Genomic DNA, 20,370 nt, shown 5'->3' with positions numbered 1-20,370 from the left:
GTGTTTGGCGCCGTGCAGGTGAGCGCCACAATCAGGACTGCATACGACCGAGGCACAGAGGGCCAACACCCGGCATCATGGTGTGGGGAGCGATCTCCTACACTGGCCGTACACCACTGGTGATCGTCGAGGGGACACTGAATAGTGCACGGTACATCCAAACCGTCATCGAACCCATCGTTCTACCATTCCTAGACCGGCAAGGGAACTTGCTGTTCCAACAGGACAATGCACGTCCGCATGTATCCCGTGCCACCCAACGTGCTCTAGAAGGTGTAAGTCAACTACCCTGGCCAGCAAGATCTCCGGATCTGTCCCCCATTGAGCATGTTTGGGACTGGATGAAGCGTCGTCTCACGCGGTCTGCACGTCCAGCACGAACGCTGGTCCAACTGAGGCGCCAGGTGGAAATGGCATGGCAAGCCGTTCCACAGGACTACATCCAGCATCTCTACGATCGTCTCCATGGGAGAATAGCAGCCTGCATTGCTGCGAAAGGTGGATATACACTGTACTAGTGCCGACATTGTGCATGCTCTGTTGCCTGTGTCTATGTGCCTGTGGTTCTGTCAGTGTGATCATGTGATGTATCTGACCCCAGGAATGTGTCAATAAAGTTTCCCCTTCCTGGGACAATGAATTCACGGTGTTCTTATTTCAATTTCCAGGAGTGTATGTCGTGCGACGGTCACACGATGGTATGTTTGAAAGATTCTTGTGCGTGAACGATTTCTTAAACGTGGAATTTAAAACTTCGGCTTTCGTTTTGATATCTTCAACTGCTACACCAGACTGGTCAACGACCAGCTTAGCGATTTTACATAGGACCAGAATTTTCTCAGGTTCTTGGCCACATTTTTTCCTAAGGTATGACGGAGGTATGCTTCGCGCATAGATCTTTTCATAGATGCACGAATCTCTACTAACCCTTGCCTGCCGTCTCTTTTGAACGAAGAGTGCGACAGCCTTTGTTTCTTCAGCATTTTCCGAATTTCATTGTTAAACCGTGGTGGGTCTTTTCCGTCCTTAATCTTATTAGGTACATACTTCTCCAGAATACAGTTTACAGTCTATTTAAACTTTCCCTATAATTGCCCGCATCTCGTGGTCGTGCGGTAGCGTTCTCGCTTCCCACGCCCGGGTTCGATTCCCGGCGGGGTCAGGGATTTTCTCTGCCTCATGATGGCTGGGTGTTGTGTGCTGTCCTTAGGTTAGTTAGGTTTAAGTAGTTCTAAGTTCTAGGGGACTTATGACCACAGCAGTTGAGTCCCATAGTGCTCAGTGCCATTTTTTTCCCTATAATTCATCTATGTCCACCGTACTGGAACTAAATGATTGCAGTTCAATGTCTAAGTGAGATGCTTATCTACTCCTTCTAGCAGAAACACTCTCCTAGCCTTCTTGACTGATTTATTAACTTTCGTAACCATAGTTGCTATGATGACAGGGACAGTAATCCCTGTCTCTATACGGCCTGTCTGCAGCTACAAGGCCTAAGATGTTTCCATTGTTTGAGGTCTGCCGAACTATCTGCTCAAGACAGTTTTCGGAAAACGTGTTCAAAACTACTTCGGAAGACTGACTGTGGAACATGTGGATGTCTCCGGCAATATAAAACACACAGAAAAACGACAATTTCCACTTTCAACAAGATAGCGCTTTTGTCTGAACCAGAGGCCGAACCCCATCATGAACAGAAAATTTGTAGTTTTTGAGAAAAAATTAATAACCTCATATTGAAAAATTATTTTCAAATAGGACACGAAGCAGACAATATTGCACGTATGCACACACGTAGTTTAAGTGGAAGGTTATTCCGGCTCTACTACCACTATGCAGGATACCAATCAGATCTTTACCGAGTGTTGGTCATACTGCGTTCTTATTCATTCAGTATCCAGGTGTTGGCACACCTTTTTCTAGAGGCCCTCATGTTGTAAATACCTAAAAGTAAAGGGCGTTATTCTATGTTTATCTTCGACGTGTGGTATAGAAACCCACATACGACAGATTTTTATTAGCTCTTTCTCTCCTTTTTGGAAGAGAGCTACTATTGGATTGGATTGTTTGGGGAAGAGACCAAACAGCGAGGTCATCGGTCTCATCGGATTAGGAAAGGACGGGGAAGGAAGTCGGCCGTGCCCTTTCAAAGGAACCATCCCGGCATTTGACTGGAGCGATTTAGGGAAATCACGGAAAACCTAAATCAGGATGGCCGGACGCGGGATTGAACCAGAGAGCTACTATTGACACATATCGGTAGTTTAAATGGTGAGTGAAATGGACTATTCTGTCGAAGACCAAATTAAAATGATTTTAATGTAGTGTGAATTCGGAAGAGACATCACAAACGCTATCATCCTATATGCTGACAGATTTCTGCATTCGTTTTAACACGTCGTGCAGTTTACCACCTATACACCCAAAGAAGAGGAAGCGTAGAAGAACTGAAGCGGGGCAATATCATGGCGTATCGGTGTTAGATATCGTTGCTATAATCCTTATAACTTTTTCGAGACGTCTCTCACGATTCTGGAATATCGCAGATTAATGTTCTCAGAATATTATGGCGTCATAAATCTGGCCACAAGTATCCAGACACACCTGTATAATGTGGAACTGACCAACATATTAAAAGAAGAGGATCCGCCAGTACAAAAAGAGACTCAGTAGAGAAGTTGGGGCATGGTCCCCTTATTGCGCTTAAGAAAACGTTAAATGCGGAAGGACATAACACATTTTACAGCTTTGTGTACGAGGTGCATTCAAGTTCTAAGGCCTCCGATTTTTTTTCTAATTAGCTACTCACCCGAAATCGATGAAACTGGCGTTACTTCTCGACGTAATCGCCCTGCAGACGTACACATTTTTCACAACGCTGACGCCATGATTCCATGGCAGCGGCGAAGGCTTCATTAGTAGTCTGTTTTGACCACTGGAAAATCGCTGAGGCAATAGCAGCACGGCTGGTGAATGTGCGGCCACGGAGAGTGTCTTTCATTGTTGGAAAAAGCCAAAAGTCACTAGGAGCCAGGTCAGGTGAGTAGGGAGCATGAGGAATCACTTCAAAGTTGTTATCACGAAGAAACTGTTGCGTAACGTTAGCTCGATGTGCGGGGGCGTTGTCTTGGTGAAACAGCACACACGCAGCCCTTCCCGGACGTTTTTGTTGCAGTGCAGGAAGGAATTTGTTCTTCAAAACATTTTCGTAGGATGCACCTGTTACCGTAGTGCCCTTTGGAACGCAATGGGCAAGGATTACGCCCTCGCTGTCCCAGAACACGGACACTATCATTTTTTCAGCACTGGCGGTTACCCGAAATTTTTTTGGTGGCGGTGAATCTGTGTGCTTCCATTGAGCTGACTGGCGCTTTGTTTCTGGATTGAAAAATGGCATCCACGTCTCATCCATTGTCACAGCCGACGAAAAGAAAGTCCCATTCATGCTGTCGTTGCGCGTCAACATTGCTTGGCAACATGCCACACTGGCAGCCATGTGGTCGTCGGTCAGCATTTGTGGCACCCACCTGGATGGCACTTTTCGCATTTTCAGGTCGTCATGCAGGATTGTGTGCACAGAACCCACAGAAATGCCAACTCTGGAGGCGATCTGTTCAACAGTCATTCGGCGATCCCCCAAAACAATTCTTTCCACTTTCTCGATCATGTCGTCAGACCGGCTTGTGCGAGCCCGAGGTTGTTTCGGTTTGTTGTCACATGATGTTCTGCCTTCATTAAACTGTTGCACCCACGAACGCACTTTCGACACATCCATAACTCCATCACCACATGTCTCCTTCAACTGTCGATGAATTTCAATTGGTTTCACACCACGCAAATTCAGAAAACGAATGATTGCACACTGTTCAAGTAAGGAAAACGTCGCCATTTTAAGTATTTAAAACTGTTGTCATTCTCGCTGCTGGCGGTAAAATTCCACCTGCCGTACGGTGCTGCCATCTCTGGGACGTATTGACAATGAACGCGGCCTCATTTTAAAACAATGCGCATGTTTCTATCTCTTTCCAGTCCGGAGAAAAAAAATCGGAGGCCTTAGAACTTGAATGCACCTCGTACAGCTTACAAATGAGGAACAGTTCATAGACGATGATTGTGTCAGCATAATAATGCAGCAGCCTTGACGCAGGTTTGTGGACAATAACATTCCTGGAATGGACTTGCCTGCCCAGAGATCTAACCTGAATCCAGTGGAATACTTTTGGGATGAGTTGGATTGTCGACTTTGCTCCAAACTTCAGGGTCCAACATATCTCGTTTCTGCTCTTGAGGAAGAATGGGCTGCTATTCCTCCATTGACATTCAGACACCTTACTAAATGAGACCTCAGCAGTGTTCAAGCCCTCAAAAAGGCCAAGAGTGGATTCATCCTATACTACTGTATAGTCTAATACGTGCCCGGACGCTTTTGATTACACAGTGTATTTTGACACACTGGGATGTCGCGGCGATGATTTTCTTAATCGACACATATTTAGTCAATGAGCTTGACAAAATTAGAGAGAAATATAAATTTCCTCGCCGAGTATTGCATTCAGATAATCAACTGTCGCGAACCATGGTGAGGTAAGTACACAAAAACTGCATTACTAGGAGAAATGTATAGCCACAAAGCTAAACATCAATGTCCTTGAACAGTGTTAACATCCAGTGTGGATTAACGGGAGGCAAACTTCTTAGCCTTCATTGTTCTGTGGATATTAGCTACATGTACGTCTACATCTACACTATACAGATCAGTGTACAGAGGAGATATCGTACTAATGTTATCCATTTTCTGTCCTGTTCCAATCACGTACTGAGTGAATGAAAAATGACTGTCCACAGTGCCTCTGTACTCCCTCTCATCTCTATTATCTTTTTCTGACGCTCTCTAAGCGAGATATGTTTGTGGCAGCACAACGGTCGTACAGTCTTTTGCGAATACAGAATCTCTAAATTTAATCAATAAGGTCTCGAGAAAACTACGTCGTCTTTATAACATTGCAGTTGTTAGGAAGTCTGACACAATGTTCCTTCGGACATGCACCCATGTCGAAGGAACATGCACTGCGGCGACTACAGCTGTCACGAAACATGTGGAATGTATCCGCACTTACGAATACGGGCAACCATCAGTGAAAATTTGTGCCGAACCGAAACTCGAACCCGGATTTCCCGCTTTACGCGAGCGGACGCCTTAATCGCTTCGGCTATACGTGCACGACTCACAGCGAAACCCAAACTTCCGTACGTCGTCGTTTATGCGTCACAATTTGCACTCTTACACCTTATACAAGGAGAGAACATTTTAACTGAAAATCGCTGCCTGGCATTGTCGGATGAATACGATATTGCAGTGCCTGTGTTGTTAAGAAGTACGATCCAATGTTCCTTCGGGTATGCAAGCACTGCGGCGATTACAACCGTCTTGATGCGTGCATGTCCGGAGGACTTCTTAACACAGGCACTGCAATATCGCATTTATCCGCCGATGGCAGGCAGCAATGTTCAGTTAAAATATTCTCTCCCTGTATGGCAATTACATAATGTGGAGGTTGTAACGCACAAACGACGACATAGGGAAGTTTGAGTCAGGTCGTCATTCGTGCACGGATAGCCACACGGTTAAGGCAACCTCCCGCATAAAGCGGGAAATCCGCGTTAGAAATCTGGCCAGGCGCAAATTTTCACTATCGTCATTCCATTATACAATTCAAGGTTGTTCGTATTCGAAACAGCGAATACATTTCATGTACGTCGTCTTTGTTCCCATGTTCCCAATTTTAGTTCTCCAAGCATTTCTGCTACAGTTTGAGAGGTCACATTGTCCTGGTACGAACTTAGCAGCGCGGCTCTGAAATCATACGATGTTTGCTGTTAGGCCTATTTGATAGGAACACCAAACGCTGGAACAGTACTCTAGAATTGGTTGCACGAGTGTTTTGTATGCAATTTCCTTTACAGATGCACTGCACCTCCTCCGCCACCTTCCAACTAATGCAAGTCTTTAACCCGCCTACCCTAACAGTTATTATACATGATCATATTTCATATCACTTCTTAGTATTATCAAAATATACTTATATGATGTGTCGCATTCAAAATGTTGATCACTGATCTTGTAATCCGGTATTGCCGGGTACTTCCTCTTTGTTATAGGCATTATCTTGCATTTTCCCACATATAAAGAGAACTTGCCATTCATTACATCAAGTGGGAACTATGTCCAAGTCTTTCTGCGTTTCCTTACGATCCTTCAACGTCTATACATTCCCGTCGACAACAGCATCACCCTGTGCAGCTGATCCCGGCGGAGGTTCGAGTCCTCCCTCGGGCATGTGTGTGTGTGTGTGTGTGTGTGTGTGTGTGTGTGTGTGTGTGTCCTTAGGATAATTTAGGTTAAGTAGTGTGTAAGCGTAGGGACTGATGACCTTAGCAGTTAAGTCCCATAAGATTTCACACACATTTGAACATTTTTTGAACAGCATCACCAGCAAACAATTTAATAGTGCTGCTGAGCCCATAGGATAAATTGTTTATGTATGTTGACACATTTGAGGTCCTGTTAGGCTTCCCTGGGCCATGTTCTATGTTACTTTAATATCTGTAGGACATTCGGCGGCCAATATTCATCCATTATAGATTGTCAAACTTATATAAACTTTCTGAAGGTCGGTTTATCATTACTGCTTGAAGATCTTACCATCCAACGACGCTGATTTGTGTGATTCCAGCATCATGGTTTCGCAGTAAACGGGAGGTGTTAAATCACAGATATAGTTGCTGGAACAGAACAAGTGGTACAGTAAAAAGGCCAGACAGATCATCAGGTCCTAAGATCTCTGTATTTCTTTCTCCGTGGTGCCTTAAAAGACAAAATTTATAAAAAGGCATGAATATATGAGTGAAAGCATTACGAAGGCTTGCAGAGGCGTTGACGAGGAAATACTATTGCACTCTTGAGAGTCCTTTCCAGGAAGAATCATTAAATCTGTCAAGGGTGAAACTCATCACTAACCACATATGCTGGAATTAATTTTCTTTTTGGGCAAGCATTAAAAGTCTCGCGAAAATGTGTTAAATAAATAAAAAATTAAAAATGTTCCAGTAGAAACGTATTAAATTTTTCTCGAGAATCTCTAATATGCAGAGAAATAAGGGTTACACTTAAAAATGGAGTTGCCCTCTGTTTAAACGGATACAGTGCCCTCTAGTGTAAAGAGTCATTTAGTTGTTCCCCGTCATCTGTGCGAATTTGGTTTTTACTATTTTGTTGCGGGATGCATAGTTACCGAGATATTTTACCGCGCGGGCTGACGCAGTGGTAAGAAACTGGAGGACGCAGCTTCAAATTCCAGATTTAGGTTTTCCATGGTTTCGTTGAATCCCTTAAGGGCAATGCCAAGATAATTCCTTTGCAAAGGATAGGCCGGATTTGCTTTCCTACCCTTCCACGGTCCGACTTTGTGCCCCGCCCCTAAGACGGGACTTTACATCCTAATCTTCCTTCCTGAGGCGCATTTTGCTGTCTCAGCTTTAGTGAGTCGCCGGTACAAATTATCATCAAATCTGCATAGTTGGTGGCTGAATATTAACGTTTCACTGGATAATGGCTGGTGTCAAACACATTTCTGGTTCGCCTCAGTCCATGATTTAGCCCTCCGAGTACCAGCTGTTAGTGCCAGAAACCGCAATACGTATATCACACACAAAGACTCTAGTGGTGCACCGGGGAACTTCTATGTATGAAGTGCATTGTAGCCGTCACTTATACCACTCAGAGCAGCAGTCGGCGCAGAGATTGTGATACGGGACTGTAGGAGATCGTGACATGCGTTTGTGGTCCACTATGTATTTTTGATACAAATATTTTATTACATTTTAGGCCCACTTTTGCTTGTTCTAGGTATGAGTTCATGAAAGTTTCGAGATGTGAAATTGTGTCTAGGAAAAATGTGAATTTACTTTCAAATATATCACACGAAATTATCGATGGAGGAAAACTGCATGTTCTAGTGGTTCTAAAGTGAAATTACCTCCTTAGAACTGACTGTTTACTTTTTGCCAATTTCTTATTTTATTCATTGCTTAATATGGTAATAAAGGTTCATTTTGTGAAAAAGTTTAAAAGTGTATTCCAAAGTAAAACAATATCCTTAAAGCAGTTGTTTGCTTTTTGTCAGTTTCTTCTTGTATTCGTTGCTTACTACGATAATAAAGGTTAATTACGGATTTTTTAAATATATATTGATGGACTCAAAGGGTTAAGGCAATTAGCAGTACCACCAGACTGGGCAAACCGGTTAGTGACTTCATTTAGTAAACATACAGAGAATAATGTTACATGCTTAAGGAAGGTAAATGAGGGTGATAGTACTCGCTGATTAACTAGTTATGTAACATATTATTTAGGTTTCCAGGTGCCCATGCGTTAATTTGCACTACTAAAATAACGATAGCTTCTCTATTCAACTGCATGGCCGTGGACGGGCGCGCTTGGTCGTTTGTTGGTACATGTGAAGTAGGAACAGAAATGCTGCACGTGGATATTTTTAGTTTAGTTTACAGTTCTCGAAACTGCTGTTACTGTACTTTAAAGACATTAACACAGTTTATCTGAAGTACGACAGAGAGCTTTAAAAAAAATCTTTGGAATAATATTGGTAATCAAAACAAACGAATATTGTTGAGACGTGGAAACAAGGGAAATGGTAGTATTATGCGTGCTGTGAATAGTGCTAATTATTGGGCAGATTTATAAAGACTTCAGATTTTCGAAAGTACTTGGGCAAACTGCTTCTATGGGAATTTCAGCCTTCATGCACTGAATAAATTTTCCGTTTGAATCCCCCCTTTCGTTCAAAAACAAAGCTGAGTAAAAAACTTGCCACAGCAAAAAAGTACTAGACTTATGTTTCTCTCAAAATTGAAATAGACTGTCGATAATGCTATAACAGCAGTCCTGTGAGAGTAAGATTCAAAAATATTGCTACAAACGATTTTCCTCCCGCTATTTCGTTATGGTTTAATGCATTAAGTCGTAATTAAATAGTAAAGTAACACTCAGACATATGTAATACTTTTGCCTGGCGAATACTAATATGTATTATTTATTGGCCTTACGAATACATTAAGGTGGCCCCAACAATACAACACGAAACAAAGATATGTACTTGGAACTACTGTCATAACAGTACGCTGCAAGAAGATGATGAAATATGACACCTGAAACAGCTGACAGGTATTTGCAGCATAACAGTAATAATTATTGTACACTAACGTAACTTGTAGGAGAGGCGAACTTGTTTTATGATCCACCAAACAGAAATAAAAATTACTTAACGCGCCTGACAGCAGACTACACTTTGTTGCGTCCATTGAAGAATGACAGTAGTGTATAAATACTTATTCCTACATTTTGAAACCTCCAAAAATTAAATGTCACACATAGATAACCCTAATAACATTTTAACGATAGTTACAGATTACTATTTCTAATAAGGTTTATGCGAACTCACTGTTCACAGGAACGCAGATGTGCACAGCTGTTGCAGTTCGACGAACAGTACGTCTCGCACGCGGAACAACAGCTTTAAAACACTTCTCCGTACGATGCTTCCCCCTCCATACTTTGCACTCCACCTGTTGCGTCACTCCAAAGTTGCTAGCAGTAAGATCATATATCGATTATTGCTCGAATATTTCAGCTGTTCAACGTCAGTCGATTAATCGATAATGCGTTCTTTCATTTCTGGCTTTTTAAAGCTGTTTTTCCACTGATTTCTCAACTAATGCCAACCAGTTTTTACCCGGAAATGTCCTGCTTATTCAATGTACAGCTAGTTGGCGCAACATTCAAAAAGGTTATCCGCTTACGAGGTGCTGCGTCGAGTCGCTTTTCCCCACTGCTTTCCCGCCCCCCCTTCCCCCCCTAAGAGAGCCTATATAGAGACATGACTACCACCTAGCGGCTGCAGTTCGAAACATTGCCATTCTGCACTCCTTTCTAGACTTATCATTGCAGTAGCCACAACTTAACGGGTCGATCAACCTACTATCTTCAGTTTTTAAAAAGTACTGACGGGCCTCGTGTCTACCGAATAAAATATTAGGTGGACCGAATAAAATAAAGGCGGACCCCATACAAAAACATATGCACTGTTAAAGCAAACACAGCTTCAACCTCAAGATGAAAAATATTGAATCATTACACGATAACTATAGAGACATGTATTTTTGGAAGGTCGTATAAATTATTCATTTGAGAAATATATTTACCCACCAAATATTTTTCGGTCTGATTAATTTATGACAAAAGTCTAATAAAATAATGATAATATAGGTTGAATCACAAATCTCCATACAATTGTTGAAAGTGGCGATTAATTACTTTTTCGTTTTCAGAAATGTGAACCAATTGCAAAGAAATACCACTAAAGAAGGAACAAAAGATTGACATTATTCTGTCGGTTGGGAATGGTACCTCCGGTCATGTAGCGCATACTTTCAATGTAATGCAGAGACGTGACGGCAAAACTTAAGGGACAGATTTCGATTTCGATGCAAGCAGATCTGGTAGGCCACAGACAAGAAACGATGGTTCGTCAACATAGGTGATAGTAGCGATGACCAGGAGTCCGACTTCACATATCCCTCCTCAAATGGTAACAATCAGAGCAGTGTCATACATATTCTGCGGGCTGGCCAAGTGGGACCCATACGAACTACAAATGTTGCAGCATCTGACAGAGGACGATTGTGGCTGTAATGTACGGTTCTGCGAGCGGCCATCGAACGCGCTCCACGCTGTTACTTGATTTTGTTCTTTCCATTCTTTTCTTACATGAAGCATATTTTTGTCAGAGGTGAAGTGAAAAAGCAAAATGTCAGGTACTGGACGTAGAGCAATCGACGTTGGATGTCTGGTGCGGGGAAACTCATGATATGGTGTGGGATTTGGAGTGACAGCACGACAATCCTGGACGAAAGTGATTATTTCCTCGCTTTCTTCCAGCATGACGGGACACCACCGCACTAAAAGACTGAAGTGTGCCAATGACTGGTGCGCTACTTTCCTGGACAATGGATCGATCAAAGTGATCCAGTGGAGTGGCCACCCACATCATGAGACCTCACTCCATTGACTATTATAAGTGAACTTGTATTCTCTTCTCGTGCTTCCAGAAACTGATACCATGATTAAAAGAATCTGACCTGTTGCAAGAAGTCTATCTGTAAAGGAAATATGAAGTGAAAAGTGTGTGTAAGCCGCAGCAGTGAAGAAACAATCAGAATTCAGAAATGAGTGTGAGAAAACGCAAGTAAACGCCGTTATAAAGCCACAGTGCGGTCTAAATAGAGTATTATAGCAAGTAGTTCTCAAAAAAAAAAAAAAAAAAAAAAAAAAAAAAAAAAAAAAAAAAAAACCTCACGTGATTTTAATGATGCACACAGACCGCTCTGAAAGTAAAAGTAACAACAACAATATATTTAGTAGCCAAATAGTAATGAAGTACAGTTCAGTTGTAGCAATGGTAAGACTCAAATGAGGCATACACCACCTATTTTTACAATTCATGTTCTACGTAAAAATTCAATTCACAGATTGTTTTAAGATACCAATGTTACAGATGCCATGCTGTATTAATATAGACTTCTGGCTAATTTAGTTTGACAGCTACACAGCACATACAATGTAAAAAAATGTAATGTTCACCTAAGACGTGTAATCTAAACAATAACAGCAACTGTGATAACAAATGTGGTGTCAATATAACCTTAATCTGCTTAAAATTTTGAATGTATACCTCTCAGAATAAAATAAAAGCACACTGAAGATGTCAAAACTGTGGTGAATCGTGTTTGGGAAACATAACAGACTGTGTTCTTGCAAGAAGGCAAACCTTTTAATTCATTATTACTCGCTCTCAGTGATGAATTTACAGTTAGGGTTTTGTGTGTGTGTGGGGGGGGGGGGGGGGGGGCTGTGCCTTTCATTTTACAATATCTCAAATTGAAAATTAATTTTATTGATTTTATTGATCCATACTAATTTAAATCCAAAATTATAAAAATAAAGTGTCATTGGTTTACATTTGTTTGGTTAGAAAACAATTTATTGAGGTTTGAATAACATCATGAAATTAATGTTATAAAGTTATGAAGTCTGAATAGTTTCAATAAAATATAATCCAGTTGCTAAGAGAGTTTTCTCCACCGATTCTGTTAATTGCATATTTTTATAGTCAAGGACCATGTTAATTTACTTTGAAGTGTACAAAATCTGCTTCTGTGTGATACTTCAATAGACATAAATACAACAACGGATTAAACCATTTACTAGAAATTTAAAGTATAAAAGGAAGACTCTTTACTCTGTCATATCACTTACCACAGTCTGGCCATCAATCCTTCCTTCTCGACGAATTGTCATCATCTATTCAGAAGCGTCTCTCTAGTTATATTTCTTGTCTGTTCACAAAGAGAAGAACGGATTCTGAGGCGGGTGCGGGGAACGAGAGAAGTGTGGTGAGAACAACGTATCGCACTGCTGGCGACATAATTACCATCACAAATAAATTTGAGTTCCAAGAGACGCTGATACACTATGTGATCAAAAGTGTCCGGACACCCGTGTGTACGCGGGATTTCCACACTCCTAAACATCCCTAGGTCCTCTGTTTCCGATGTGACAGTGAAGTGGAAGCGAGAAGGAACACGTACAGGCTGACCACGCCTGTTGGCTGACAGAGACCGCCGACGGTTGAAGAGGGTCGTAATGTGCAATAGGCAGACATCTATCCAGACCATCACACAGGAATTCCAAACTGCTTCCGGTTCCACTGCAAGTACTATGACAGTTGACGGGAGGTGAGAAAACTTGGATTTCATGGTCGAGCGGCTGCTCAAAAGCCACACATCACGCCGGTAAATGCCAAACGATGCCTCGCTTGGTGTAAGAAGCATACACATTCGACGATTGAACAGTGGAAAAACGTTGTGTGGAGTGACGAATCACGGTACACAATGTGGCGATCCGATGGCAGGGTGCGTGTATGGCGAATGCCCAGTGAACGTCATCTGCCGGCGTGTGTAGTGCCAACAGCAAAATTCGGAAGCAGTGGTGTTATGGTGTGGTCGCGTTTTTCATGGAGGGGGCTTGCACCCCTTGTTGTTTTGTGTGGCACTATCACAGCACCGGCCTACATTGACGTTTTAAGCACCTTCTTGCTTCCCATTGTTGAGGAGCAATTCGGGGATGGCAATTGCATCTTTCATCACGATTGAGCACCTGTTCATAATGCACGGCCTGTGGCGGAGTGGTTACACGACAATAACATCCCTGTAATTGATTGGCCTGCACTGACTGACATCGATACCTCTCCTCAGTGCAGCACTCTGTGAAGAACGGGCTGCCATTTCCCAAGAAACGTTCCAGCACCTGTTTGAACGTATGCCTGAAAGAGTGGAAGCTGTCATGAAGGCTAAGGGTGAGCCAACACCATATTGCATTCCGGCATTACCAATGGATGTCGCCACGAACTTGTAAGCCATTTTCAGCCAGGTGTCCGGATGCTTTTGATCACATAGTGTAGTGGCCGCCGTAAAAACTGCTTTGTATTGCCACAGCCTTAGCATCAACAAAAGTAAAAACTAGAGAAAGAGTCAGGGGTATAACAAATGCTTACAAGAGTCGTGGTATCGTAATTCATAATATTGGAAATGAAGGTGCTTGCTGCTACTAATTGCGTGTCATTTATTAACATGTACAGCATATAATCATAACATATAAAATAATTATAAAACACAAAAAAGTTCTACTGGCTGAAGAGCGGTTTATTTGTAGCGCTGCCATCCCGCCCCAGTGAGAGGTGAGTAGAGACGAAATAACAGTGAAGGAAAAAAGAATAAAACACACAATAATTTAAAAAAATATAAAAAACATATGAATCACACTGAATTTGTGTTACAGCTTTCCTCATCTGTGGCAGAGTTGCTGTTATCATTACTACCGTCCAATTCAGCAGGATCAATACTGAATTGGTCTATCGTGAGTTCCACAACACCGTGTCGCCTCCAGTAATCTTCTCCCAGTGGCTGGACTCTCCTGCAGTACGTATGCCAGTCTTCAGCAGTTACTGCCAGAAGGGATTCACTGGCAATCTTAAAAAAAAAAAAAAAAAAAAATTCGTTTGACATATCGCCAGAACTATTTCGCTCCATAAACAATCTCTTAACTTTCACCCATGCTAGTTCCACCGTATTTCAGTCACAGTTATGTGGAGGCAAGCGGACAACCATGTATGTCGCCATCCTCTTTTGCCATTTCGTCGATCACAAAAGACTTCTCGGCAAGTTTTTTTTCTTAAATTAAAGAGAACAGGCCTGCTTTCTCATGCTGTCGTTACACTCAACATTTTTCTTCTGCATCCTCGCTTTTGTGTGATACCGCGACGGTGGTTTGTCCATTTGTCTGTTGTTGTACGGAGCGTTGTTCCCCACAGTTACTGCGATCGGGCGAAGACTTTGGAAACCATATTCATGAACGATCTCGCAAAGTTTTGTGAGTTCATTTGACCATGGTAATCACCTGTGGATGATTTTGCCCAGAATTTTAGTTCGGCTTCCCTGACGAACCTCTGCTTAGAACCAGTACTTAAAATAGTAAGTCTTTTAGAGGAGGTTCCTCATTCCTTAACGCCGGCAGCATTATCCTGTTACCAACATTTTCCGGCTGTCGTGTTGCTGTCGGTCAATGTTTTATCCCGATAAAATATTTCACTTCCTGCTTCCGTAGTATGTTTCATTTCTGCAATGAAACGTGACCTCCAATCTACAGTGTCTCCACGATCTAACAATAAAGTCCTTTTATTTTGTGCCTTTCTCCAACCAAACGCCATCGACAAAAAATGTTCCTCAGAGATGTAATGCCCCAAGTCCAGCCGATGTTTCCGTCGAGAACTGGCAGAAATCTCCGCAGACTGGAAACAATTTTTGCACCAAGCACAAATCTTTTCTTTCGCGACGCCCCTATCAGGATCATCCAACTGGATATTCCCAGTCTGTTTTGTCATAAATGATAGAGAAATGAAAGAAATTACGTCAGAAAGTGGGACTGCATTCTATTCAGAATGTATAGATGTAATTAATGAGGTTGCTCCACTGGGCCGAAATCAACTTTTTAAATCAACATGTATGCTTGTGTCACACCACGCAGCTACAATTAACTGAATAAAAATAATAACCACAATCTATAAGATAAAATTGCTTGCAGCAGGATTCGTACACACCACTATGGTCTTTGATGTTACACTTGTTATTGCAGCTATAGTCGGCCCGGGCATCACAGTTCTGTTTTTTGTTACTCACAAACGAAGGGTCATTGACGTAATGATTGCAAGGTGCCATACAGTTCGGAGGGAAACACAACTGCGTATGTGCAGAAGTTAGAAAAAGTCGATCCATCGCCTAGCGACCCGTATTTGTTATGGAAACAGTATCAGTACTGGTATTCCCTTTACATACAGATATAATTATCATCTTAAACTAATTCAGACAAAGGGGAAGGTAGTTTCAGAGCACTGTCGAACTATAATTTGAACTGAACTAAAGTAATATGTACCTCTTCGTTAGAGGAGTTTCTGGTGATTTTCCAAGATTATCTTTGCAAAATTTTCGAATTCTACGAACAGTGCTGTAGCTTACTCCTTTGTATATCGTACCACGACTCGTTTCATCGGCTGTGAGAAGGGGTGGAGCAACTCTTTATTTTTGTTCTCCTGCTCGCAGCATTCAGCGACATTGTTAATCATTTTCTTAGCCCAACTCCGTAATATGCTACCACTCGCCCTCCGAGGAGTAGATGGGCCTGGAAGCACTTCGTCACTCGTCACGAATGGTATTTCTTTGCGATGCAGCACAAAGCGGACAACAATCTCTGCGCGGTACCACACTCTAGTAAATAGTCACGACACTCCCTGGTGAGAAAGTTGTTACCGTTTGGCAGCTGCAGCGACACTAGCGCTCCAAACGGTGAGAAAGCAGGCAGTCACATGCGTAGTAAGGATAATGTTTGTTTTTAATTATTTTCTACTTAATTAAAAGAGTAACTGCTATATTTTTGCGTTCCATGCATTAATAAGTTACCAAGAGATACGAATTATCGTGAAATATGTATAAAAACAGTCTTCTCACACTGATTTAATGATTTAAGCTATAACTCACTCGTGAAGAAATACTTCGAATATGTCTGTATCTGCAGCTTATTCCGCTGAAAGTAAGAGAATATAAAAGTATTTCATGCATGAGAAGCGTACATTTCTGTTATTATGACAGGCGCTTTCCTTGACACTTAAAAAAATTGTTGATGGAGCCCAATAATTCGCCCTTTCTTACAGTTCAATCGACTTTCTGATACACGAATATTTTTATAAATGTAATTACTTTTACTTAAAAAGTGAATGTGTTGAAGAGTCTTGCCATTTTTGGTTTAGCAACAATTGTGGAATTTGTTTCTCTAGCTTTGGGAAACAGTTTTATTGCTTTTGACGATTTATTATCACGTTTGTGTGTTTTTTTCGTAAGCTACAAGTGCGTATCTTATTTGGTACTGTACATTAAATAATGTAGGTCTTACATTCTATTTAGGCTTTCTACATTTCACGTTCACTGATTTGGATGAAAGTGTAGAGAAGAAAACTCTGGTTTGTTGGATAGATATACGACATCTTTTTGCAAAAGGTCAGGACTTCTGGTGTTGACAAACAATTTTTTATTATTAAAGGAAAACGATATTATTCAGTAAATGTATGTACGTTACAAGAGAATCGTGCATTAACTGTCCTGTAATGAACCGTTTCGTATTTCCCAGGGTCCTTAGGAAACTAAATAACCACAAATGTAGTGTAATTTTTTAGTTATTGTCGATTTTTATGGCATTACATGCACTCCCTACTGTGAAAACTATGTTACAGATCAATATAAACGTTAGTACTCGCACTTACCTGATATCATATTCAGAAGTGTTGCTTGCTCGCTACTTGGGCCCTGTTGTCACTGAAGTGTAACGTAAACGAGACGGAGTGTCGCGACTGTTATATTACACTGTGGCAATACCTACATGGTGTACATTCTACACACATCAAAAAAAGTTTTGCATCACCTCGGTTCCGAGAGTTCCGGAACCTGTACAGAAAACTGGAATAGAGATCAACATAAACATCATTTCCGCCCTTTTTATTGCTCATGGAAACCACACATTACATGTTGTACCACCATACAGCGAGACCTTCAGAGGTGGTGGTCCAGATAGCTGTATACACTGGTACCTCTAATACCCAGTAGCACGGTCTCTTGCACAGATGCATGCCTGTATTCATCGTGGTATACTATCCACAAGTTCATGAAGGCACTGTTGGTCCAGATTATCCCACTCCTCAATGGTGATTCCTCTTAGATCCCTCAGAGTGTTTGGTGGGACACGTTGTGCATAAACAGCTCTTTTCAATCTATCCCAGGCATGTCCGATTGGGTTCATGTCTGGAGAACATGCTGGCCACTCTAGTCTAGCGATGTCATTATCCTGAAGGAATTCATTCACAAGATGTGCACGATGGGAGCGCGAATTGCCTCGCCAATGAGCTGCCTATATGGGTGCACTATCAGTCGGAGGATGGCATTTATGTATCGTACAGCCGTTACGGTGCCTGTCAATGAGCACCAGTGGCATACGTCGGCCCCACATAATGCCACCCCAAAACAGCAGGGAACATACACCTTGCTGCACTCGCTGGACAGTGTGTCTAAGGCGTTGAGCCTATCCGGGTTGCCTCTAAACATGTCCTCGACGATTGTCTGTTTGAAGGCATGTGCGACACTCATTGGTCAAGAGAACGTGATGCCAATCCTGAGTAGTCCATTTGGCATGGCATGTTGTTGGACCCATCTGTACCGCGCTGCGTGGTGTCGTGGTTGCAAAAATGGACCTCACCATGGATGTCGGGAATGAAGTTGTGCATCATGCAGCCTATTGCGCACAGTTTCAGTCGTAACACGACGTCCTGCGACTGCACGAAAAGCATTATTCAACATGGTGGCGTTGCTGTTCCTCCGAGCCATAATCCGTAGGTAGTGGTCATCCACTGCGGTAATAGACCTTGGGCGGCCTGAGCGAGGTATGTCATCGACAGTTCCTGTCTCTGTGTATTTCCTCCATGTCCGAAAAATATCGCTTTGGTTCACTCCGAAATGCCTGGACACTTCCCTTGTTGAGAGCCCTTCCTGGCATAAAGTAACAATGCGGACGCGATCGAACCGCGGTATTGAGCGTATAGGCATGGTTGAACTACAGACAATGCAAGCCGTGTACCTTTTTACTGGTGTAATGACTGAAACTGATCGGCTGTCGGACCCTCTCCATCTAATGGGCACTGCTAATGCATGGGTGTTTACATCTTTGGGCCGGTTTAGTGATATCTTTGAACAGTCAGACACGAGTCTGTGATACAATATCCACAGTCAATGTCTATCTTCAGGAGTTCGGGGAACTGGGCTGATGCAAAACTTTTTTTGATGTGTGTATTTTAGATGCGTACACTGTACTACACTGCATCATTACATAATTGGAATGACTGCTGCTGCTTTAAAATTAAAAATGTTTTGTGTGTTGTGTTTTATAAATATGGGATCTGTTTTGACTAAGAAATGTCTTCACACATTTTTCAGTCTGTCTGTGAGTTGAGGTTGGCAACGGTCGGAAACAAAACACTTGTGGTGCGAAGTCAAACGACTTCTATCTACTTCTGCCAATCCAGAACTAGGGATTCCGCGTTCTCGTTGTGAATAAGTAATAGGTATGTCTTCGTTCTCTTAAGGATGGAGAAAGTGCACTCATTCGTGGCTGTTGTCACTGGTAGAGTTGCCAAGAGATGTAGAAACCGAGGCACACATGCATGGCAACGGTCTTGCCACAGTGGATACACTGGTTCCCGTCAGATCATCGAAGTTAATCGGTGTTTGGAATGGCTGGCACTTGGATGGGTGACCGTCCGGGCCGCCATGCATTGTTGCCATTTTTCGGGGTGCATTCAGCCTTGTGATGCCAACTGAGGAACTACTAGACCGAATAGTAGCGGCTCCAGACAAAGAAAACCGGGCGCAGACAGATGTTCCACTGCGTTTTAAGGCAACTGCTCCAGTTGACTCAGATGTTGATGTAAGTGTTTCAACTCAGCCACTGTCGTTGTCAAATCGGCAGCTAATGTATCTGAAGCAATAAATGAAGAGAGTTTTGTATCCTCATCAATGATACACATGTCTTCAGTTCTTCGTGGCAGAAGACATTAAAGCTGTTAAAAAGTTTCTTAATGTGTCAAGAACCGACCCTGCCTGAGCGAATGAAGGTATCTAGAAAGGATAGAAGCATCGTAGTAACCACCAACATCATCAGCAGTATCCTGCACGGTGGGCTTGCTTGGTAGAAACGCGTGGTTGCTTGATTTCAGCTCCATTGGCTGCAGCTAATTCCTTGGTTTCTAAGAAAAGACAGCTGAAAGTATCATGAACATTTTCTCTCATTGCCGGCAGTTCTATTTTAAGATACCTGGCGATGTTGATTAACTCTGCAAAATCTATATCTTGGCGCTGAAGTTGACAACAGATGGACTCACCCAACCCAGAAAGTATAACCAACCATATGACAAAATCTCCATTGGCCATGGCTGCTAACAGTATCATTGCATCATGGGATGTGGTTTTGTTGTCAGATTCTCGAATCTTTCCCAGAGCCGAGACAACACAACCATGTATTTCCTTCAACTCTTGTGTACTGCGAAGATGTTCAATACATTTAGTGAGTGTGGTACGATTCAGACTCCTGACTCGAACATCGTTTAATGATTCTGGGGCATCATTTAATATTTGCCTTCGCTTTGGTGGTCCAAAGAAATTACGTACCATCTCCAGTGTTCGTAATGAATTCATGATAAGTGAAATGTTGCATGTGTCGGTGACTACCAAATTGAAATTATGAACTGCACAATGAGAATATACAGCTAAAGAGTAAAGAGTAGACCAGTTGTATGAATGCATGAGCCCCACGGGCTTTTTCCGACACGGATACAGCACCGTCATAGCCTTGTCCTCATAAAAATGATGCACAAAGAGCACATTTTACCAAATTTTCAGTTATAGATCCAGCTAATCATCTGCAGTCACACTAAACATTAGAACAAATTGCACATTAGAACAAACTGCAAGAAATCTTCACACTTCTTGAGATCCAGGGAAATGTAACGAGCCCAAAGAGAGATTTGCTCTACTTCAGCAATGTCAGAAGTTTCATCCGCAAGAATCGTGGAACCTTTGACAGCA

At 42.2% G+C, this 20,370-nt stretch overlaps 1 protein-coding gene across 2 annotated transcripts in view; it reads right to left on the bottom strand.

Moving 5' to 3' along the window:
* The window catches only part of LOC126184123 (high affinity copper uptake protein 1), a 173,197-nt gene extending 163,530 nt beyond the window's left edge, over positions 1-9,667 (bottom strand). Inside the window, exon 1 of one of the 2 annotated variants that reach the window (XM_049926490.1) lies at positions 9,519-9,667. The gene's annotated coding sequence lies outside the window, so the exon portion shown is untranslated. The remainder of the gene's footprint in view (positions 1-9,518) is intronic. The other variant, XM_049926489.1, reaches the window with a different exon arrangement.
* Between the last annotated feature and the right edge of the window lie 10,703 nt (positions 9,668-20,370).

This window comes from Schistocerca cancellata, chromosome 4 (genome assembly GCF_023864275.1).
Source record: "Schistocerca cancellata isolate TAMUIC-IGC-003103 chromosome 4, iqSchCanc2.1, whole genome shotgun sequence".
Classification (NCBI taxonomy): Eukaryota; Metazoa; Arthropoda; class Insecta; order Orthoptera; family Acrididae; genus Schistocerca; species Schistocerca cancellata.
The sequence above is the reverse complement of the archived record's forward strand: the minus strand, read 5'-3'. Positions and strand labels throughout refer to the sequence as shown.